This window comes from Camelina sativa, chromosome 7 (genome assembly GCF_000633955.1).
Source record: "Camelina sativa cultivar DH55 chromosome 7, Cs, whole genome shotgun sequence".
NCBI lineage: Eukaryota > Viridiplantae > Streptophyta > Magnoliopsida > Brassicales > Brassicaceae > Camelina > Camelina sativa.
The window spans coordinates 12,698,363-12,721,488 of record NC_025691.1 but is presented as its reverse complement, the minus strand read 5'-3'; the positions used below and the strand labels follow the sequence as shown (position 1 = coordinate 12,721,488).

Sequence of the window (23,126 nt, the reverse complement as noted above, 5' to 3'; positions counted from 1 at the left end):
TATTTATTTTAGATTAGAAAGCTAGTCATTAACAATATTTTGGCATGTGTCAAATTTTCAGTTTAAAGTTTTGACATTTGTAAAAATTAATTTGAATATTTTTAAATGTATTCAAATATTATAAAAAAAGAAAAAATTTAGTAACATTACACATTACAAACATGTTTCTATCATCCAAGAAGCGATACCAAATTTGTATTGAGCATCAGAGTTAAGATTGATACTCGCTCCGTTTTAAATTAGTTGTCGTTTAAGTTTTTTTTTATACAAATCAAGAAAACAACTCAATTTTCTATTTTACCCTTTCTTTAATACATTTTCTAATTTTTTTATTGGTCAAAGCATAAAATATTTTTATCAAACATATGCATTAGAAATCTAAAACGACAAGTATTGGAAAACAAAATTTTTACTTTATAATGACAACTAAAAGAAACAGGAGGGAGTATTAATTTGTAAGCAGTTTACCATCAGGCTTAGTAATAATTAATTATAAAAAAGTACAATAAATTATGTTACTAAAATATGTGAGAAATTACTGTGTAAATGAAATTCACAAAATAACTTTTTTTGTAAAATTTGGTAATATTCTGAATAATGGTAAATAGTTCGAACATTTGGTGATTGACAATTTAAAATTACTAGATTTCTGTAAGAAATATTAATAATCACTATAATATATATATAAATATATATGTAAATTATTAGTTTATTATGATAAAAAGGTAAATAACTCTAATTACTAACAAAAATACTCTCTATATTTTTTTTCAACCAAATATTAAATTAGAAGATAACTCCAGGATTGATTGCCCAAACCGGAAGATAAGAGTTTATGATTCTGAGACTAAAGATCTCAAAGAACGAGCAAGACAATCTGCTCTCACATTTGACGTACGCTGGATCCTGGTAAGAGTGAAGGCGGAGAGAGATGATCTGAAATAGCTGAAATCCTCTAGCAGATTGGAGAAGGCGGGGCCATTCATCTGGGGACTGTACCATCACCACTAACTTTGCACAATCCGTCTCATAATTTTGACAATTAACACCAACATTCAGGAGAGACTCCATAGCCCAAATCAACGCTTGCAACTCCGAATGAAGGGGTGAAGGGCTTCGTCTAAGGCAACATGCTCCCAAAAGTAGCGTCGTATTTTCACCATTGCAGTACCACCAACCCAACCCCATAAAACGATCTGAACCCTTCCATTATCCATCAACCTGACATCGGGAAGAGGGTCTCGGTGCTTCCGAGAATTTCAGAGGATTCAAGACTCCCGCGGAGAAGGACTTGGCCTCCTCCCACAACAATTTTTCACTAGTTTCCTGATTAATAACATCGATTGGCCTGCTTCCGTTCCCTGGAAAACTTTTTTATTCCTATCATTCCAAATTGACCATAAAATCCAAGGTAGACGGAAACAAATGTCCGAAACACCCGACTGAGATGACGCCCGCCAGAATATAAAATCTAAATTCGAGTACACTGAGTCATAGGGGAAACCATCGGGAAGTAGTAATACCAGAGACAACTCCCAGATTCTATGCAAATGAGGGAACTCGAAAAGAGCATGATTTGTAGTTTCAACCGCAGAATCACATCGTATACGGAGGGTATCACACTGTACACCCCGGTGAGCAAGTCGTTCCAGCACTGGAAGGGAACCGGAAGCTATCTGCCAGAAGAAATGTTGAATATTCGGGGGAACTTCAAGTTTCCAGACTTGTGCCCTAAGGGCCATACACGTCGGTCCATACTCAACTTCTTTAATTAAATCTTGTGCATGCCGATAACCAGATTTGACCGAATATTTCCCTGATTTGTATAATGCATATTTAATCTATCTAGTTTAAAGGATTTACTGCCCGTCATACTCTGAATAATCAGAATTTTCTCTGGATCCATGAACTCCTCCAGAATAGGAAGATGCCATTCCTTGGTGATTGGGTTAATCAAATGGTTAACCATTGAATAAGGGTGTAACACTCTCCCTCGACCAGTAGCTGGCCTTGGTTGGTTATCCGGTATCCAAGGGTCTCTCCATACAGAAGTATTACAACCAGAGCCTACCACCACTCTTGCCCCTTGTTCCACCAAACCTTTTGTTGAGTAAATACTTCGTCAAGCGAACGATGGAGAGTATGGTTTTTTGGCCATTAGGGGATGTTTATTCCTAAAATATCTACCTCGCATTACCCTAGCCATTAAAGAATGTCGGATAGTGAATTAACTGTCAATACTGCTTACTAGCATCGTGTCATTAAACTTCTCTGGAGAACGAAAACCCAAACCTCCTTCACAGTTATCCTTACACATTTTATCCCAAGCTTACCCAGTGCAAGCCATGTGCCTTATCGTTAGACTTCCACCAAAACCGTGCAATCGCACTTGTTAATTTAGACATCAGATTGCCTCCGACAGTTTATAACATGACATAACATGATTTGGGAGGGCCAACGCAACTGATTTAATCATAACTTCCTTGCCACCTTTCGATATATATTTTTTGCAGACCAGCCATTTGCATGATCATCAAAATGATCGTTAACATAACTGAAAACCTTAGTTCTCGAGCCCGGTAGATTTTCAGGAATACCCAAATAAGAACCCATACCTCTTCCGTAGAAATACCAATAACAGATATACACTAGTAAAATTTACTCACATAGCCACGGCTTGTCCACAAAATTTCCATGGCTAAAAAAAAGAACCACATATCATATAATTAATAAATCAACTATTACAAAAAATAACAATTAAATAAAATAATTTGCTGTAAAATATATTAGGTTATATAATTTACTTCAATTTGGAGGGAGTGAAGTTTTGGGGATAGTGGAAAAATTTGAGCCTTACCGCCTAAATAATTTGGGTTTGTGGAGAGAGGTAAAAAACTTGTATTTTTTTGGCTAAGTGTTTTTCTTCAGTCTTCCTCTTCTCTTTCATTTCCCTAAGGGCATCTCCAACCCCACTCTATTTTAGAGTCAAAACTCTATTATAGAGCAACATTTGATCTAACCCTACTCTATATTTTACTCTAAAATAGAGAAAATGATAGGATTGCTCTATATATAGAGCAACTCTATTTTCACCTCTATTTTTTTACACTAACTCTATTTTTAACTCTAAAATAGAGTAATACATTGGAGAAAAACAATGCTCTATTTTAGAGTTGCTCTATTTTATAGGAAAAAATAGAGTAACACATTGGAGATGGTCTAAGTGTTTCTCTCCTCTTCCACTAACCTAAGTTCTCTCGTCTAAATCTCACAACACCGCTACTTCTGAAACGACTGCACCCAGATTCCTAATCCTCACACAGGATCTATGGGAAACGATCTCACCGGAACCCCATAATTCCGACGAGACAACCAGCGTAGAAATCGCTCATTACAAAAACTCTCACAAACATACCAAACCCCACCTCATCTAGTTACTGAGTTGCACAACCAACCATCTCTAGCAACTGAGTAACAAGAGAGGTGAGCTGGAATATTTGATTTCGTCCAGCCACGGACAACACTTCTCCACAAATACTCAAATTCACTATCGACTCCTATAGTACCCCCGATGCCCACGACATCACTTCCGTTGATCTCTCCTCATCGAAACCTAACTCCAGCTGTCCTCCTAGGACCCAAACACACAACAACATGTTGGTGTCGACCGACACCCCAACCTTACCATGAAGACGTTTATACCAGACCATACTACAAACACTTGACTACAACACAAATCAACCGCTAATTTCATAATCCCACCATTGGATATGAAGCCTATAGCACCACGAAGGTTCCCACCAAATTTCAGCCAAATAGGATTCTGTTTTCTCCTCCAAACGTTGCTCCTAAGTAGCCATCACGAACCAGTCTGCGCAGTCCATCTGCGGGTGTTGGTGTCGACCGACACCACAATGATGTCGAACGACACCAACCCAGAAAACACGATCCGAGCCTCCCTTCAAGCTCCTTCTCGTCGTAAATCCCTAATACCTCAAGCCCATATTTGATGTAAAGTCTCAAAGATTTTTGGGGTTTTGATTTATGGTTGTTTCTCGGCTGAATTTGCTTCAACTAGTTATAATTTACCTTGATTTGAAAGCTTATTATAAAATCAGTTACAACCCCTCATGTATTTCTAACTATTAATAAGTTTGTTTCTTCTCTAACCATGGTCTTTTAACAACTATAGATGACATCACAAAGCAAAAACGTTACCCTTGAGGCACTAATGAATGTACCAGCAAGGCGAGACCAACCACGACTCCATCCTTAGAAGCTCAACGGAGCTTTATGGTATGGTTTTGCACTTATTAAAAGTTCACAGTTACACTTACACATTTAGAAAACACTATTGTTACAATTTTGTCAATAAATCCATTCGAACAACTTGACAGAGCAATTTCATGGGACCTTGGTGGAATTGGTCCACAGTTCCTCATAACAAAAAGAATGAGTGGTTGCAGGATTTTGTGGTCAGTGTTTGTTTTTGTTATTATTTTGTGATTGTTTGATTTATCTTTATATACATCATCTAACTAACATATTTGTTTCTATTGTAGCAAAAGTATTATTGGGATAAGGTGCACCAGGATTTAGTACATAGCAATTCGATGACTGAGGTTATGGATTTGGTTCGTGATCGGATCAGAAAAAAAGGGACAACCAGACTGCATCATCTGCTCCACTTCCTTCTAATACGCATCTCATCAACAAAACATTTCTGGAGGTTAGTTCAGTTGCCTTAATCTTCTGGATTTTGGGTTTAGTTGCAGCTGAAGAGTTTATCATATCTTATATTTTTCTAACACTAAACTTAATAATTTTGTCCAGATAAATAATCCAAAAAAGGACGTATTTACGAAATGAGCAGCGCTCAAGATAAGGATGTCGGTCCAAACAAGACTTCACATCTTGCTTGCAATCTTGACATGTATATGTGGTTATCTAGCTTATAGACTAATGTAGCAGCTGTTAAAGTAGATACGACAATGCTGAAAGAAGATGTGATGAAGCTCAACGCTGACTTGAAGCTGGTAAGGGAATGTGCAACATCAATGCAAGCTTCTACACATGTGATTCTAAGGAGTATTGGTATTGATCCCATTCATAACTCACCAAAGGATCAGACCCTCAAGTTCTCCTGTCATGGTTAGTGAATCCGTCCCTGCTTCCACTCCTCTACAACCTCAGAACAATAATGAGGAATGATATGATTATGTAACACATGACTTGACTTATGTTTTGGTATTTTATTTCGGTATTTTGTTGTGTTTTGGATTTAAAAACATGTCTCGATGCCTTTTGTAAAACAATAATATTTGGATTATATATATGTTCAGTCTTTATTTTCGATTTTGCATTATTTTTTTTAATGCAATTTTGTTCTGCTCATTTAACAAATTTCCACACGGGATTGCTTACCACTACCGATGGAAAAACTACGATAAAATTCATGGCTCCTTTGCAAATTACCCACTGACCAACCACGATTCATGTTGTGGCTATAGAAACCACGGAAAGCCAAGACAAATTCCATGACTACTTACCCACGAATATGGTTGTGGCTAGACCGTGGTTAAATAGTCACAGATACGTTCGTCGTAAGTCATAGCTAATATAACCACGGAAAGCCACAGATTTTCACAGACACAACGCTATAGCCATGGAGTTAGTCTGTAGCAAGTCGTGGCTAATAAGTGTTATAGCCACGGATTATAGGTTACATCCACAAAAATTTCCGTGGTTATACCATTTTTTTTACTAGTGGATTTTAACTGGGTTCGTATGTTAGAGGGGAGACTCTTACCAAACATGATAGAAGACTTCTCCAGGTTAACCTCTTGCCCTGAAGCATTCCTGTAATTTCCTATTATCTTAATAATTGTTTTGCATTATATCCCCTCTGCTTTACAAAAGAACATATTATCATCTGCAAACAACAAATGCGAAATGGTGGGACAATCTCAAGCTAGAATGATACCCATAAATTTATTCTCCCGTTCAGCCTTTTTACAGGAGCCTCTTGCAAAGCCGCCTTCAGCGAAGAAATAAGCGAAGGCCAATACAAATGTTATTTTTTCACCACCAAGAAATGGAATTCCGAAAATTCACGAAGATCGGTATCCGAAATTTTTTTGTACGGTTCCACTCTGACTCTACTGCCCCTGTTAGTCCATCCTTCCCTAACCAATGCTTATCAAACCAAAACTGCATATTCCCTCTCATAACTGTTTTTAGACAAGTCCCTAAAATTGGAGAATGATCGAAACCAATCATCTCCAAATATTCTACCTTTAAACGAGGGAAAAAACAATGCCAATCTTCTTTTTCTAACCCACGATCTAAACGACATCGAACCACCTGGTTATTACAGTGATTACCTCTCCATGATAATTGTTCACCATAGCAAGGGAATTCTAATATACCACAATGTCGAAGCATTGATTGAAATGGCACAAAGGAAGACGTTGATATCAACACACCACCCTTTTTTTCATGATTACCAACAAGTTCATTAAAATCACCGATCATAAACCAAAGATCAATACGGAAAGAACCAATATCTACTAACTTATCCCACACCTACTGTAAATGTTGGGGTATAGGACCACCATAAACAAAAGATAAAAAGACCATTTGTTGCCCAATAAATGCTTGAGTATCAATAATACGATCACTATCATATAGAATTGAATTTTTTTATTTCATCCATAAAAAATAGAGCTAAACCGCCCCTGGACCCACGAGGTTCAACGGTATACAATTTATTATAACCAAACTTATTCTAAAATTTCTGTAAATAAGAAAAACATTTTTCTGTTTCTGATAAAAATTAAATGTCGGGTCGATGCTTCTTCCACAAATCTCCCAAATACTCCTCTGTCAGGTCAGTCCCTATGCCCTGACATTTCCAACTTAGAACCTTCAAATTTAAGCCAGTGGTTTCAGGAGAGCCACCATCTCTTTCTTGACTTGACGACCACCTCCAGATGGTTTACCGCTCATAGTGTTGTTCCCCTGTTTCCCCATCACCTTCTGTTTGTTGCCTTCACCTGCAGATTTAGACAGGGCCTTAAAAAGTAAATGTTTCCCCGGAGAAGGCAAAGGCAAAGCAATTCTCCTAGAGTTATTAACACCTTTTTTTAACGTGAACACCTTTTTTCCCTAAATTTACATCACCCATAGCATTGCTAACTGCGCCCATAACCAGCTCAAACAGGAGAGAAGAAGAAAAAATACCTTGCAGAGTATCATCTGCAACACCATGAGACTTTAGAGGATCTTCCCCCTTACCCGAGTCAGATTCCACATTCACCATAAGATCACCATCCGGATACTTTCCCTCCTCAAGCAAATCATCTGTTTCTTCCTCAAAATTCGAAACCACCAAGGCCTTACCATCCCCTGCCTCTTGAGAAGCCTCCAAGTCCAAGTCCATCTTGGAACCACTCAACTATGCAGCCACCGAAACCTCACAGCCATTATCCGGAAGCCTCCTCTCACTATTAGTGTTCTTAACCTTATACAAGAGGCTCTCGGACCACCACCCTTTCTATTAAGATGAAAGGTAGCACCGTGACCAAGAAGCTCCCCACTAACGGACTGTAATCCTCTCGTTCCCCAGACTCGCTAGTCTCAGTCCATAGTGCCTCGCTTGACCCCAAGACGGGCCCTGATATTTCTCATGTTGACGAGAACTGAAACCACCAAAATCACCAGCCCCAACACTCGGCTTCTCCCAACCACCGTCACTGTGAGAGGACCCTTGTTTAGCCACAGATTGCTGTCTCTGTCCTCCCCTCTTGTCATTCTGGTTTTCCCCTACATGATCTCCCACCACCTTGTGTAACTCTGGACAAACACACACCTCATGAGTTAGACCCATCAGTTTCTCATAATCCAAAGTAACAACAACCTCATTGCCAGTATCAAAAGGCACAATCAACTAAAATAAGAGAGGATTGAAGCCATTAACCGTAACACAAATGCTTCCGACTCCTCATCAATCTCACGAAGAATACCAATCTTCTTGCCAATTGCTTGTAAAGTAACCATCTCCCATAGATGCATAGGAATCCCAACAACTTTCACCCAAAAATTGATAGCCGAAGGGTAAGTAGAAGAAATAATCGGCTCCCACTTGACCAACGAGATTATTCAACCATCAAAATGATATGGCCCATTCTGCAAAACCGCCTGAAGATCAGCCTCATCTTCAAAGTAGAACTGAAAAAGACTTTATCCCAAGTCTGCTCTCACCACTTTATCCTCAAATTTCTATATCTTAGGGAGGTTGGCTACTAGGGATTCCATCCTTTGGACAGAAGGATTCCTCCACCACCCAATAAGAGTCAAATAGAACTGCTGAATCCTCTGAGCCAAGATAGTGTTGGAGACCTTTACCGTTTCAGTACGCATCAGAGAGGCCTTGCTCCTGTTAAGTGCCAGTTAAGCCATGTTAGACAAAGAGCACAGCAACCGCAACGACAAAAGGAATCTGTGGGAAAAGAGAAGAGCACCAGTCAGACCACAATTGTCAAAAACAATCCAACTGCAGAAAGATGTGAATAATATACACCATAGCATCACAAGTACCCAAATAAATAACCCTTTGGCCACCCAAAATCCATAATTAAAAAGGCAAGATATGCAGATCACTACACATCCAGAAACAAGCACTATGATCGAATCCGTGAGGATCTCTGAATCAAAAATTCCTAAGGAATAATAACCACAGTTTCCATGTAACGACCGCACCCGGATTCTCAATCCTCACACAGGATCCACGGGAAAAAATCTCATCGGAACCCCATAATTTCCACAAGATAATCGATGTAGAAATCACTCCTTACGAAAACTCTCACAAATACACCAAACCCCACCTCATCTAGTTACTGAGTCGCAAAACCAACCACCCATAGCAACCAAGTAACAAGAGAGGTAGACTGGAATATTTGATTCGTCCAGTCACTGACAACACTTCCCCACGAATACTCCAATTCACTATCAACTCCTCTAGTGTCGAACGACACCTCCACCTAGTGTCGAACATCACTCTCCTAGTGTTGGTTAACACCAACTCCCACGGCATCACTTTCGTCGATCTCCCCTTATCCAGACCTAACTCCATCTGTCCTCCTATGATTCAAAGACACAACAACATGCTGGTGTCGCTCGATACCCCAACCTTATCACAAAACCGTATATGCCAGACCACAATACAAATACTTATTAAATCACAAACCAACCGTTTGATTCACAAACCCACCGTTGGATATGAAGATTATAGCACCACGAAGTTACCTACCAAATTGCATCCAAATCGGACTCCGTTTCATCCTCCAAACATTTCCCCGAAGTAGCCATCTTGAACTAGTTCACACTATCCGAGGGTGTTGGTGTCGACCGACACCACCATGGTGTCGAACGACACCAAGCCTACAACCAAGATTTAGGCTTCTCCTTCAGCCCTTTTTGGCCGTAAAACTCTAACTCTCCATAATACTCGCTTCCCATACGAATAATCACAAACAAAATATCCTCACAAGGCAACAACCAAGGAAAACAACCCATGGATTGTTCTCAATCCATCTTACCCATCACAAATCCATCACAATCATTCCAAAACCCAATATAAGCCTAACATCAACCACTTACCTTGGTTTAGGGATGAAATATGAGGAAGGCGCAACACCTCACCATCAGCAGTGCTTCCTTGTCCTCCTCCACGCCACAACATCACCACTCCCCTTCAATTCCCATCCCCAAAACCATCTCCTCACCTCCCTCACATCCATAGATACCCAAAACTATCTTCTCTTCTCTAGGGCAGGAAAACGGCTGGGAAGGGAACCCCTCACCTGAAGAAAGCGTTCTCTTTTTATAGGGAAAGTTTAGGTTTTTCCTAAAACCGCTAAACCACACTCGACTAGAGATTAACCAAAACCGCAACCTATAAACCAATGGTGTTGAGCGACCCATCCTTAGTGTTGGTCGACACCAAGCTTCAAAAACCGGAACTTGGTTCACATGCGTTACATTCCATAAGCAACATACCAGAGAATCTGCACTCTGATACCCTCGACCACTGACCAAATTAGAGGACCAATAAAATCTCGATCCAATGGTACAAAACCAGCCAAAAATTCCAAAATCATGAATCGGATCATTACAATTCCAAAAACAACCACGAGAATCGAATCTCTAAGGATCCCGAAATCAAAAAATCATAAATAAAAGCAACAACAAATCCCATAACCACCAAAACATCGGATCCTCGCCTTGATATCCTCAACGACAAACTTTATTCGTGCAAAAAGCAGATCCCGACACAGAGAGGAAAGCCCAACCGAGATCTCCATAATCTTAAATCGGATCATCCTGATCCCCAAATCACTGCCCATCGAATCAATCAGATACCGCCAGATAAGATCCGATACAACCAAACCTCTCCTTTTGGCGACAAAACCACACACCTCCGGAGATAAACTTCCGGTCCATCTCCGAAACCAAATACCCACTGGAAAATGCGAGAGACCATCTCCCGTCCTCCATCATCGAAAAAACACATTGCAAATCTAGAACCACTCGCCATCGCCGTCGCACTTCATTTAAAAAAAAATACTCTCAATTTTTCTTAAGAGTTTTTGGATACTATTTTCGTACTATAGATGTTTAGTTTAAATTTTATTTTAAAATAGATATTCCTGCCACCAGATGTGTCATTAAATAATATGTCTCTATATTAGTAAAAGAGAAGTACAAAATGATTTCCGGGTTGATTCAAAATTAAAAAAATCATCGAAATCAACAAAATCGGATCCAGACAAGAAATATTCGCGGCATACATAATGGGTTATCAGGGGTTATATTATCTGCTTATATCTAGGATCGAAAAAAACTGTTTTCAAAAGGGCATTAGTTTCGGAACATTCCCCTACACGTTTTTGCGTTTTAGGAAAATCAATTATGAACAAAGATATTAATCTTCAACAAATATCTAGATTACCAAACTGATCCTAAATTTGAGTCACCTACAAATATGTAGATTACCAAACTGATCCTAAATTTTAGTTACCTGATTAATTTCCAAATCAAAAATCTCATAAAATACTATCCTAAACTAACAAACCCCACAAATAATTAATTCGAAGATTTGATTACCGATCAATTATGCCATATACTCCTGAAATTTAAAGAGGATATTTTAAATTTAAAGAGAATATACCTTAAAACTATCCTAGTCGAGTAACCGATATACATCTACCTATAAATTCGTGTTAGTCATCTAGGTTGAACTCATCATACCCTTCTCCAATTTCTTTGCTTCATTTTTCCATTATTCTTGACAAATGGCGGTCATTTTTCCAATCACAGATTTAACACAAAGCTCCATGGTACCTTTAGTTGTGTCGAAGGTAATAACAAGCTGCTGAAAAGTAGAAACCACGGTAATGATTTGAAAGATATTGGAAGCCACCGCATGTGTTCCATTTCTCTTCTTTTGTTGCGGCAGTTTCAATGGCTTCTCCGCTTCCAAATCCTGAAAGCTCATCTTTTGATAGAGAGTGAAGCTAAAAATTCAAGGGTTAAAGAGAGAAATTCATAATTAATCGATGAGAATCTGCCAAACGTTCTTGATTATAGAGCAATTTCTTGATTATGTTTGAAGAAAATAGCAAAAAAAAAAGAACTCTAAGAGCATCTCTAATCCATCTCTATTTGTTTTCTCTATAAATAGAGAAAAATATAGCAATCTATTTTAGAGGCAAGTTTGCTCTAACCCACCTCTATTTTCACTCTAAAATAGAGATTGCTATATTTTCCTCTATCCAATGGTTTTCCCTATTTTTTCCTCTATAATTGGAAAACTCTCTTATATAGGCAATTTTGCTCCAACACACATCTATTCTCACCTCTAATATAGAGATTGTTATTTTTTTCTCTATATATAGAGAAACTTTATTTTTTTCCTCTATAAATAGAGGAAAATATAGCAATTTCTATTTTAGAGGTGAGAATAGATAAAGGTGGATTGGAACAAATTTACCTCTAAAATAGATTGCTATATTTTCTTCTATTTATAGAGGGAAAAAATAGTGATGGATTGAAGATGCTCTTAGACCATCTCCAATGGTTATCTCTATTTTCTTCTCTAAAATTGAAAAACTTTATAATATAGGTGAGTTTTACTCCAACCCACCTCTATTCTTACCTTACTATTTTTTCCTGTATATATAGAGAAACTCTATTTTTTTCTATAAATAGAAAAAAATATAACAATCTCTATTTTAGATGTGGGAATAGCGATGAGTTTAGGAAAATAGATTGCTATGAGTATAAAGATGCGTTTAAGAAAATAGATTGCTATATTTATAGTGAAAAAAATAGTGATGGTTTGGAGATGCTATAAGAGAGATACTGTTGCATAAAAGACACGTTGGGGCGAGGGTAAGAAGTAAACGAAGGACATGCGTTTATCTGAGAATTTATTGCCTTCTGGCACACTTTATTTTAAATGTATATTTCAAATAATAAAATATTAGATTGTTGTATGTACATTGCAGATTTTAAGGAAATAATATGAAGTCAACAAAATTTTGAACCCCTTAAATCATGATGATTATGATGATATATACGTATAGTGAAAAGAAAATTACCTGTGATGATTACATTTATACGGTTAATGATGATTACATGAGTATAAAATTTTCTTTTACGAAACACATAATAATTATAGATTTTGATTCTGTTTTTTTATTGATCCTTTTTACGATCAAATCACATCCTAACTATTCTTACTAATAAAACTGATATCTAAATCTCTATGAGAGATTATAAGAAAATATATTTTAAAATTTGTGGTATATCTAAATATTACTAACTTGTCTAAATAAATAGGAAGAAAGGGTTCTTTAAAGAAAGGAGAGACCATAATGATCACATGATAAAAAAAACAATTAATGTAATAATTTTTTACTTTTTTTAAAACTTCAATTCTAAATCTTAAACATATTTTATTGAGCATATCATACTGCTAATTATAGTGTATATTTTATCCAACAAATTTTTATATTCAAGTGATATCACAAATAAAATTTTACCTGTTTGTTTTTTAATAATAATAATATATAACTAAGCATCTCATACTACTTAATTAAACCAACCAAACCACAATTCCTCATTAAACCAGCAAATACCATAAAGCACAGCGGAAATATACCAATAATACAAAACCAACACACATCAATACAATAACACTCCTAACCATCCTATCCAACAACCTAGCACAACTCTATCCAAGGTTCCAACATAAACAATATAACCAACAACACACAAACGAGACCCTAGATCATCTTCCTTCTCATCGCCATGATTCCACATCACATACCTGCACACCACAAACAACAATTGAGATGCGTAAGTATCACAAATACTTAGTGAGGCAATCCTCCCATCTACTGGGCTATACACACAAGCAACTGAGATTCCATTGTTTAACAAACAACAAACAAAACACAACAAACCAGGAAATCACGAATCAAACAAGTTGGTGTCGACCGACACCAGGTAGGTGTCGATCGACACTGGCCCAAACATGGTGTCGATCGACACCAAGTAGACACGTTCAGCTCGAAGCCGATCGTCGAATCTTCGTTCCCAAACATCTCCAATCCGTTCCAAGCTCACCCAAAAGCTTCAGGAACCTATAAGAACCATAACACAACCACCACAAGCAAGAACAACACCACAAAACACAACAAATTAACCACACAAAGGATTCTCAGGCTTAGATAAGCCATGGTCATGCACTCACCTCTTTTGCAGGAACATTCTGACTCAACAACGACGAATCCAACCCTTAGAAGCCTTCTCCTTTGTTCCTAGCACAAGATCTCCACTCCACAGGAACATATCTCACCAAAACAGCTTAGAATCTCCAAAAGCCTCCAAACTCTCAAGAACACCTTTTTTTCTCTTTTCTCTTAGAACGACCAAGACAACCTCTTTTCAGGACCTAGGTCAATTTCAAATTTTTAGTTGAATTTTATAATTTCATACAATATAATAAACTTTAAATAATTTATTTTGAAATATTTTTAAAATATTAAAACTTGATATAAAAGTTAGAAACTATAAACACTTTAATTGATGTGGGATTTTCAAAAATACTCCTTTTCCTATGTCACTTTTTAAAAATACCCTTTAATGTTGGTCATTTTCAAAAATTCCTCTTTTCTATGAATAAAATCACTAAATTCTAAACCCTAAACTCCAAATATTAAACCCTAACCCCTCAAACTATATCCTAAATGTAAAATGAGAACCCAAACCTAAAAAAAAAAATTCTAAAAATTAATTTAACACATTGAAATTATGTAAAATAGGGTAAAAATGAAAATGTTCAAAAAAGAGGGTATTTTTGAAAAGGGGTATCCCAAAAAGGGTATTTTTAACAAATTCTCTTAATGGATTTGTTATAGCAATGTCAATAATATGTTACTATAATATGAAAGAATTTCAAGAAATCAAGTATATTAAAACAAAAAGTATAACAATATATTACATTACTCATAGTATAATAATTTGCTTTTAAAAAACCAAATTTTCAAAATTATGTCTTATAATGACATTCATGTCATGATGTGGAATATACATTGTTGAAATAACTTTACATACATAAACTAATACAACATATTAAAATTTTATTTTTAAATATAAAATAGACAAAATTTTGTATAAAATAAAATTTAACCAGTGTTATAGCACGGACACTTATCTAGAATCATTAACAATACAAGTAATATATATCTGTAAATATTTCTTCGCGCTGTAGCGCAGATCTGATCCTAGTTAACTTAATAAATAGAGACAAAATAAGTGAAAAGATAATAAATTATGTGAACCCTTTGAGAAACTTTATGATCTGTATTTCATTTTTTTTTGTTATGGAAAATTAATTATGTAATATTAATACATTAACATAATATGGAAGTTGTTGACAAGTAATAAAAACATAATATGGAAGTTATTGACCAATTTTTTTTTTTTGTTCACTAGCTGTTGACCAATAATAAAAACATATATGGAAGATCGATAAAGAATTATTATCATCTATATATGTATATGTATATAAATATATGCAAACGCATGACCAAGACAATCAACATTAGGCCTGTTTGTTTACATAGTCGCGGCTACCACTTTCGGCGACTGAAAAAATTAACGTGCCGGTGTTTAAAACCCAGACATGAGTCGCCGTTTCTAGAAAAAAAGGAATCACAGCGATCGTTTTAGCTGTCGCCGTTTTTTCTGGCGACATATAAACATACCGGCAACCTCTGTAAAAATAATCCCAACGACAGTTTTTTTATTTATCACCAATTATTTGGCCACATTGACGTTTAAATTTCGATCGTTGGAAGGAGTCGCAGCGACACCATAACGAACAGGGCCATTGTATTGTAACTACATACTAAAATATCAAAAACATTAAAGGTAAAATCTTCTTTATAATAAAACGAAAGTATAGACTATATAATTTTAATAAGTTGATTACAAATAGGTTATAGATTAATTAGTTACAGGTTAAATAGTGAGTGCAACATTAATTTTTTTTTTTGTCAACCATTGGGCCACAACTGGCCGGTCCATTAGCCAAATTCCTACATTCGTAGGAACCGGGACTCGATCCCGGGTGTGATGGTGTCTTCTACAAATGGACTTACCTCCTACCACTACACTAAGGTCACTTCACGCAACATTAATTTATTTTTGGAAGATTTTATTACTAGAGTACGGTGTTTCCAAAAATCTTAAAGAGAGTATTTTAAAGAGTGATTTTATATCATCTAACTTACCATATTAATTCTTTTTATTAAATTATTCATCAAATAAAATACGTTGATATCTAACTTAACATATTAATTTGTTAATTATCATTATACTTCACCTCTCATTTTTATATATGAGTATATCTTGTGAAACAAATAAATTATCATATTATTTATTATAATTAAAAAAATAGTTTTATTTTCGGATATACCATAAGTTGAAATTTTAAAAACAAATATAAATTGTTCAATCTATAAAATATTCAAGCTTTCGTAATATTATTCTTTAAGATAATATCTATTGAATTAAAAATTTTACTGAGTAACAGGTGAAAATTTGAATATTTAAATTCAATTTCAAATTTTTAGTTGAATTTTATAGTTTCATACAATATAATAAACTTTAAATAATTTATTTTGATATATTTTTAAAATATTAAAACTTGATATAAAAGTTAGAAACTATAAACACTTTAATTGATGGAGGATTTTCAAAAATACCCCTTTTCCTATGTCATTTTTTTAAAATACCCTTTCATGTTGGTCATTTTCAAAAATACCCCTTTTCTATGAATAAAATCACTAAATTCTAAACCCTAAACTCCAAATATTAAACCCTAACCCCTCAAACTATATCCTAAATGTAAAATGAGAACCCAAACCTAAAAAAAAAAAAAATCTAAAAATTAATTTAACACAATGAAATTATGTAAAATAGGGTAAAAATAAAAATGTTCAAAAAATAGGGTATTTTTGAAAAGGGGTATCCAAAAAGGGTATTTTTAACAAATTCTCTTAATGGATTTGTTATACCAATGTCAATAATATGTTATTATAATATGAAAGAATTTCAAGAAATCAAGTATATTAAAACAAAAAGTATAACAATATATTAAATTACTCATAATATAATAATTTGTTTTTAAAAAACCAAATTTACAAAATTATGTCTTATAATGACATTCAGATCATGATGTGGAATATACATTGTTGAAATAACTTTACATACATAAACTAATACAACATATTGAAATTTTATTTTTAAATATAAAATAGACAAAATTTTGTATAAAATAAAATTTAACCAGTGTTATAGCACGAACACTTATCTAGAATCATTAACAATATAAAATTTACAAAATAGGTGTCTTTTTCAAGTCATCATATTTAGCATATGAGTTTTTTGCATATAATTTTATTGCATAATGTTTTATCCACAAAATTTTTAAAAACAATGATATAAATTATATTTTATATAAAAATTACAATATATATAAAATAAATTTTAACTCTAGCATGAGTCTTAATCTAATCTAATTATAAATAGGTAAGTTTTTGTAGGAAATGTTATTAAAATATTGACGATGTCGTATACAAAACCATTTAAAATCGATTTTGTACCTTATTTTTCTATACTGGTTTGTTTTCCTCTTTAGGTTAAAATATATTTTCCGGAAAAAAGCTGTTGCGTCTTCTAAAAACATAAGTAATGGCAACTAAAGAAGTTTCTATCTCTTCTCTTGCCTTCACTAATGGTGTTTAGTCTCATCTTCCAGCCCATAATTTCAGGTAAAACATTTATTTCACTAGTAAATGTTAATCATACAATTACATTTTTTTCCTAAAAAAAAATAATAACAAATATTAACTACAAATAATTACAGATTAGTGACAAAATTTTAATTAATAAAATTTGTACCTAATTGGTTACTAAACGTAGCTATGTAATAACAAATAGTAACAGCAATAAATTGTAGCAAAATTGAGACAAATTTAGGAACACAAAATGGTGTAGCAAAGGGTGCACACAACACAAAACGTCACACATTGTAGTAAAACTATTATTTTAACAAATTAAAATATTATATCGCTCTCTTCTTCTCTAGTGTGTCCTTTCTTTCGATCCATCTTCTTTGTTCTCTCACTGGATCGTCTTCTCTCTCTCCCTTTATATCATTTTTTTGGTCTAAGAGTTTCGTCGGTCGTATGCACACCAAGTGTTCGATGAAATCACTGTGATGGTGTTGTGATTGGATATTGAAAGGGATCTATCTTAAACAACGATTTGTGTTCTTCCTCGCTCTTGTTATCTGTCGCTCTCACACAATCGCGATTTGCAAGTAAGCCTCTTCAATTTTCTTAGATTCGAGTAGTTCTCCCGAAAATCAGTTTCAATTTCGTTCTCATGTTAAGGTTTTTGGGATTTGACTTAGAAGTTGTTGGAAATAGAGATCTAAAGTTTGGATTTTTGGTTGGTTTAATTAGTTTTGGAGATAGAAACAACTCAACACATTCTCATTTCTGTTGCAAAGTTTATGGGGGGTTTTTTTTTTGTGATTCTCTTTAGGTGTATTTGGGTCGAAAGTTAAAAACATTTTTGATTTATCACTACTGTTACTGCTTTGGTATTTTGGGTAAAGTGCTGAACTTTGTTTGGTTTCTTCTTATGTGGTACAATTTTTTAATTTTTGTTGTTGTCGCACAAGTTTGGAGATAGAGAAGCTTCTCTTTTCTTGTAATCACAAGACATGTTAGTATATTGAATGGTTTAATTAGTACGTTATTGTGGCTGTTGTTGTTTTCACTAAATGTTTAACTACACTACAGGTTTTTGCATTGAGAGATGGGCGATAGTGAAGGTACCATCAAACTTGTTTAATTTGTTTGGTCTATGAAACATCTATTTGTGGGTTATTAGTTGTTTGTTTTGCTACTGTTTCTTGATGTTCAATTTCATGTTCAAGGCTTGTCTTAGTTGCAGGTGCCATCTATTATTCATACCGATACTTGTTTTTTCCTCATTAGACCCTTTTCATGATGTAAAGAGCAAATAAACCCCTTTATGATTCACTCCTTTCAGGTAAGTACTCTTGTTAAACCTTTAAGTCTGCAGCTATTAATGCATATTTGTTTCAAACTTAATTTGATTCTAGCTGTTTGATTCTCAGAACCTCCTGATTTAAGTATTTGGTTTTCAAGCTATGTTTATGAATCGCGGATGCTGGATACAAGTGATGGTTTTTGTGAAGAAAGGGTCTAAAAAGAAGGTTTTTTTTTTTATTATAAAACATCCATCTCTTGTCATATCCCTCGTATATCATAATGCATGACTTCTTTCTATTGTGTTTACTCTTGTAGTGATGTTACATAACATATATACTCTTGTAGTGATGTTACGTAACATACATAAATCCCAAGGTTTGCTTTTTTTCTTTTTTCTTTTCGTGATACTTTAGTTTTGTAAACCTGAATTGAAGTTCTGCATATGTAATGATGATATGGTTATCTATTGATTGTGAAATCTGGTTGGCTATTGCAAGTTATACTAGTTTGGTTTATATCCTCAGATTTGGTTTAATAAGTGTTTCATGTTCGAGCACAATATCACAATCCCAAGGAAGCGATCAAGTGGTTGAAGCAATCCGCTGAGAATGGTTACGTTCGAGCACAATGTCACTATATCAGTTAGCTCTTTGTTTACACCAAAGCTGGGTTGTGCAAACCAATATGCTAATATCATCTGAGATTGAAGTATTGGTATAAGATAGTTGTGTTGTTGATTGTATTCATATGATCCAGAGAGATTTTTTGAAGAACAAGGTCTAAGATTCATGCTGGGTTGGTGTTTTTTAATCTTAGTCCTTTTAAAACTTTAGTCCTTGTTAATATAGTATTAGTATACTAGATAGTGATTGAACACAACATTAATATTACATTCTTTTTAAACAAATGTGTTTGTTTTCAGGTTTGTTCTTAATAACTCTCCATGGCGAGCCCAACTCAAGGCAACAACAGGGAGAACCGAGCTGCCAATCCTGAAGTTGTGACTGAATCTCCGCAAATGGCTGAACTTCCGCAATGTGTCTGATGAGTCTCATGAGCAAGAAGATGATGACGATGACGACGAGCTTGTAGGTAGTGCACTCTTCTGATGAACTTGTTGTCTCAGCTTTCTATCATCCCTCTTGTCTAAGGTACTTGGCTTCTACGGCTTTCGTTTAAAGCTCTTGTCTTTTGTCTGCTAGTGTAGAACTCTATCTATTTTGAATGTTTAAAGCTAAGGTTTAACATTAATCGGAACTTTTGTACTTTCATTTTGCAATTTGATTTTCGAGGTCTTTTTTGAGATAATTTGTTTTGGCCCTACATATAAATTTTGTAATGGATACGAAAAGGTGTAGCAATTTGTAACAAGTTTATGACAAGTAACTTGTAGCTTGTTGTGAGTCAATTAGCGACAAAATTTTTTGGCTTTTTGAAACTAGATGTTACTCATACTTGTAACAAATAGTTACATATACTTGTAACAATTAGTAGCATTTTGCCACAGATTAATTAGTATCTAAACTGTAGCACTTTGCGAGAATTAGCTATAAAGGAGAAATATTTTTTTGCTACGAAAAACATGTAATAATTACAAAATATTTAGTAACTATACAGAGCAATTGTACTAGTGGATTTGTTCGGGACTGTAACACAAATATATGTTTTTGTTTAGATTTGAAATCCTCATGAGAAATTTGAAATATTTGGTTGTGCAATTTACAAGATAAATTATATAATTTATCATTAAATATCCTTCAAATTTTTATTAATGTGTTTATTATATATATATGACCAAATAGGACGATCAATGGAAGTTTTGGTCAAGCCGTGACACACCGGAATGCAATAATATATGCATATCAAAGGGTTATAAAAGGGGAATTTGTCGAACGTACTGGACACTCCATTATTGTTATTGCTACTCCCAATTTGTAGTTCATGATGATCCTCCCATGTCTGATCCACCCATGTCTGATCCTCTTCATTAATTATTAAATCACTATGTACTATGATCAGTTCTATGAATAAAAAAAAACATATTTTTACTATGACATATTTACATATATCTCATCCAAGCTTTTGGCTGATCATATTGTTTACTTACAATGTAATGATAAACAAATCTTAATATATATATATATATATATATATTCTAAAATATCAACACCGATGTTATTCTTCTCTGAATAATTTTATGTGATTTCCCGCCCCTCAACTTTAAATCATTTGCCATTCCACAACTTTGGATCATATAAATTTTCAGATTCTTCCCATACAAGTCTTCGGTTATACAACATATCTAATTGAATTTTAGCCTCATACATATATGACTCATTCATTTCTTCTTCCATATATGACTTCTTCGGTCCTTTCTTCCATCATCTTTTAGAACTTGTCTCTCTTGGTGGTATATCTCTCTCCTATTCTTTGCAATATGTTAATATGTTAAACACAATACGAAAAATGTTTGCCAGGTACACACAAAGTATACTCCAATACATGGTCACACATATAAACAATATAAATGTTTTATTAACTATATGAACTATATATCTTAACATTTTTGAAGTACATTTTTGTGTCAACCTCTCTTATCTTTGTATCCAAACAAGTCTCAACTAAATTCTTTACAATCCTTAAAACCAAACACAATCATTTTCTTATTTGATAATATTAATTTCCTAAAACATATCTATCTAATTTAAATAAATATGTTAGATTAAAATATAATTTTCCTTTCATTTTTATTTAATCTTATATTTAATTATTTTAATTACTATTTAATACATAAAGTTAATAAAATTTTAGATTTTTTTCAGCATATAATGGGACTTGAATTTTTATAAACGGATATATATTAAAAATTGTTTTAGGATATTTGTAACCAAACAAGTATATCCACATATAGAGCTCGGAATACATTTTTGGAGTACAATAGGGTGCCATCACTTTTTGCCAACTTCAGGTCGGGTTTTTAACTAAAATTATAACCGATTCAATTATCCGGATCCTCCTTAAGATTGCTGAATATTTTGGGCCGGTTTTAAATCCATGCATACTTATTTACATCCAATTAATGCCCATTGTATCTTAGAAAATATCTAATTTGCATGCCGAATTTTTAGGACCGAGTTTGACAAAAAGAATTGATAACCCAATTTATGTAATCAAATCCTCTTAATCACGTCTCTATAATATAGCAACTAATTCAAGATGAATACATCTTAGGAAATATCTAATTTGCGTTTAATAAACGATTACATATTTGGTAAGATCTTATTAGCTTTAAATGAACACTATTCATCCAATAATATCAATTGAGAATCATAATAAGAATATGCCAGATCATTTATTCCTAAATCATAACTAACAAATTGTAAAATGTATATTCTCAACTTGCAAATCAAGAGTTTCTACAAAACTCTACCTACAACCGTTACAATATATATATCACAAAAATAATAGACCTGTGGTGTACCACGGGGTAAAACCTAGTTGTTATTACATAATGACATGCATAAACAGACATGAGTTATTAGAGGTGTTCCACAAATGTCTGCAATCGAGTAAATAGCTCTACGAACTAATGGATCATATCGAGTTGGAAAATGGAAAGATTTGTACAAGTTATACCATTCGTCACCACTTTGTGGAAAATCGTTAGATATGAATATGTTAGATACCTGTGACTCGATTGACAAAGGTGAAATAGTATCTCTCTCCAAAAAAGCATGTTTTTTTTTACCACCGCACGAAGAAAATATTTTGTTGTGAATGAACAAGATAGTGAGGAATTGTCCATACGTAAAATCAGAATTATTGAGACGGGTACAACACCATAACCATCCATTACAGTGCTTTATTTGCCAGAATTCGGTGTTGACCGATGTTGACCAGCATTGACTAATGTTGACTGGGCGTTGATCATGTGTTGGTATATACTTGGTGTAGATGGCAAACATTTTATCTATTATACCTATACCTAGAGTCACTGAACTTTTTAATTGTTTTGAATACCGCATAAGTATAAAATCCTAACTGTGCGTAAGAATTCTCCTTTTGATAAACCATTTGTATCTTGTGGCAACATATACCCACTAATAAATTGAAAATAGTATCTTATTCTAACCACAAAGAACAATAATGAATGAATCTTGATTATATATTTCACATAAAACAGTAAATTCTCTCAGTCTACATACATGAAAGAGGGATTCACCAGCTATTTCTCTCCCGAGAACTATTGCATCAAGGCAAATAAAGCTTAAACTTTGATTCCGAATTATATATCTTCGGAAAAAAGCTTCAAAACTTATTTTTTTCCAAATCAAAAATTTGAAACCTAATCTACCTTTATATAGATTACATTGGTTTAAGCTTTAAATCCAAGACTCAACCATCTATCTCTTTAAATAAACCAAAAACAAATTATAATAGAACTTTTTTTTTCGAAAGGCGGGAAAG

At 34.2% G+C, this 23,126-nt stretch overlaps 1 long non-coding RNA gene across 4 annotated transcripts; it reads left to right on the top strand.

Moving 5' to 3' along the window:
• LOC104701029 lies at positions 17,635-20,652 on the top strand. Of its 4 annotated transcripts, XR_753690.2 has the most exons (6): positions 17,636-17,956; positions 18,444-18,475; positions 18,598-18,696; positions 18,785-19,454; positions 19,582-19,810; positions 20,462-20,652. It is a non-coding gene; the product is annotated as an uncharacterized LOC104701029 (long non-coding RNA). The 4 variants fall into 4 exon arrangements; XR_753692.2 differs by lacking the exon at positions 20,462-20,652 and having other exon boundaries at positions 17,635-17,956; positions 18,581-18,696; positions 19,582-20,020; XR_753689.2 differs by lacking the exon at positions 20,462-20,652 and having other exon boundaries at positions 19,582-20,020.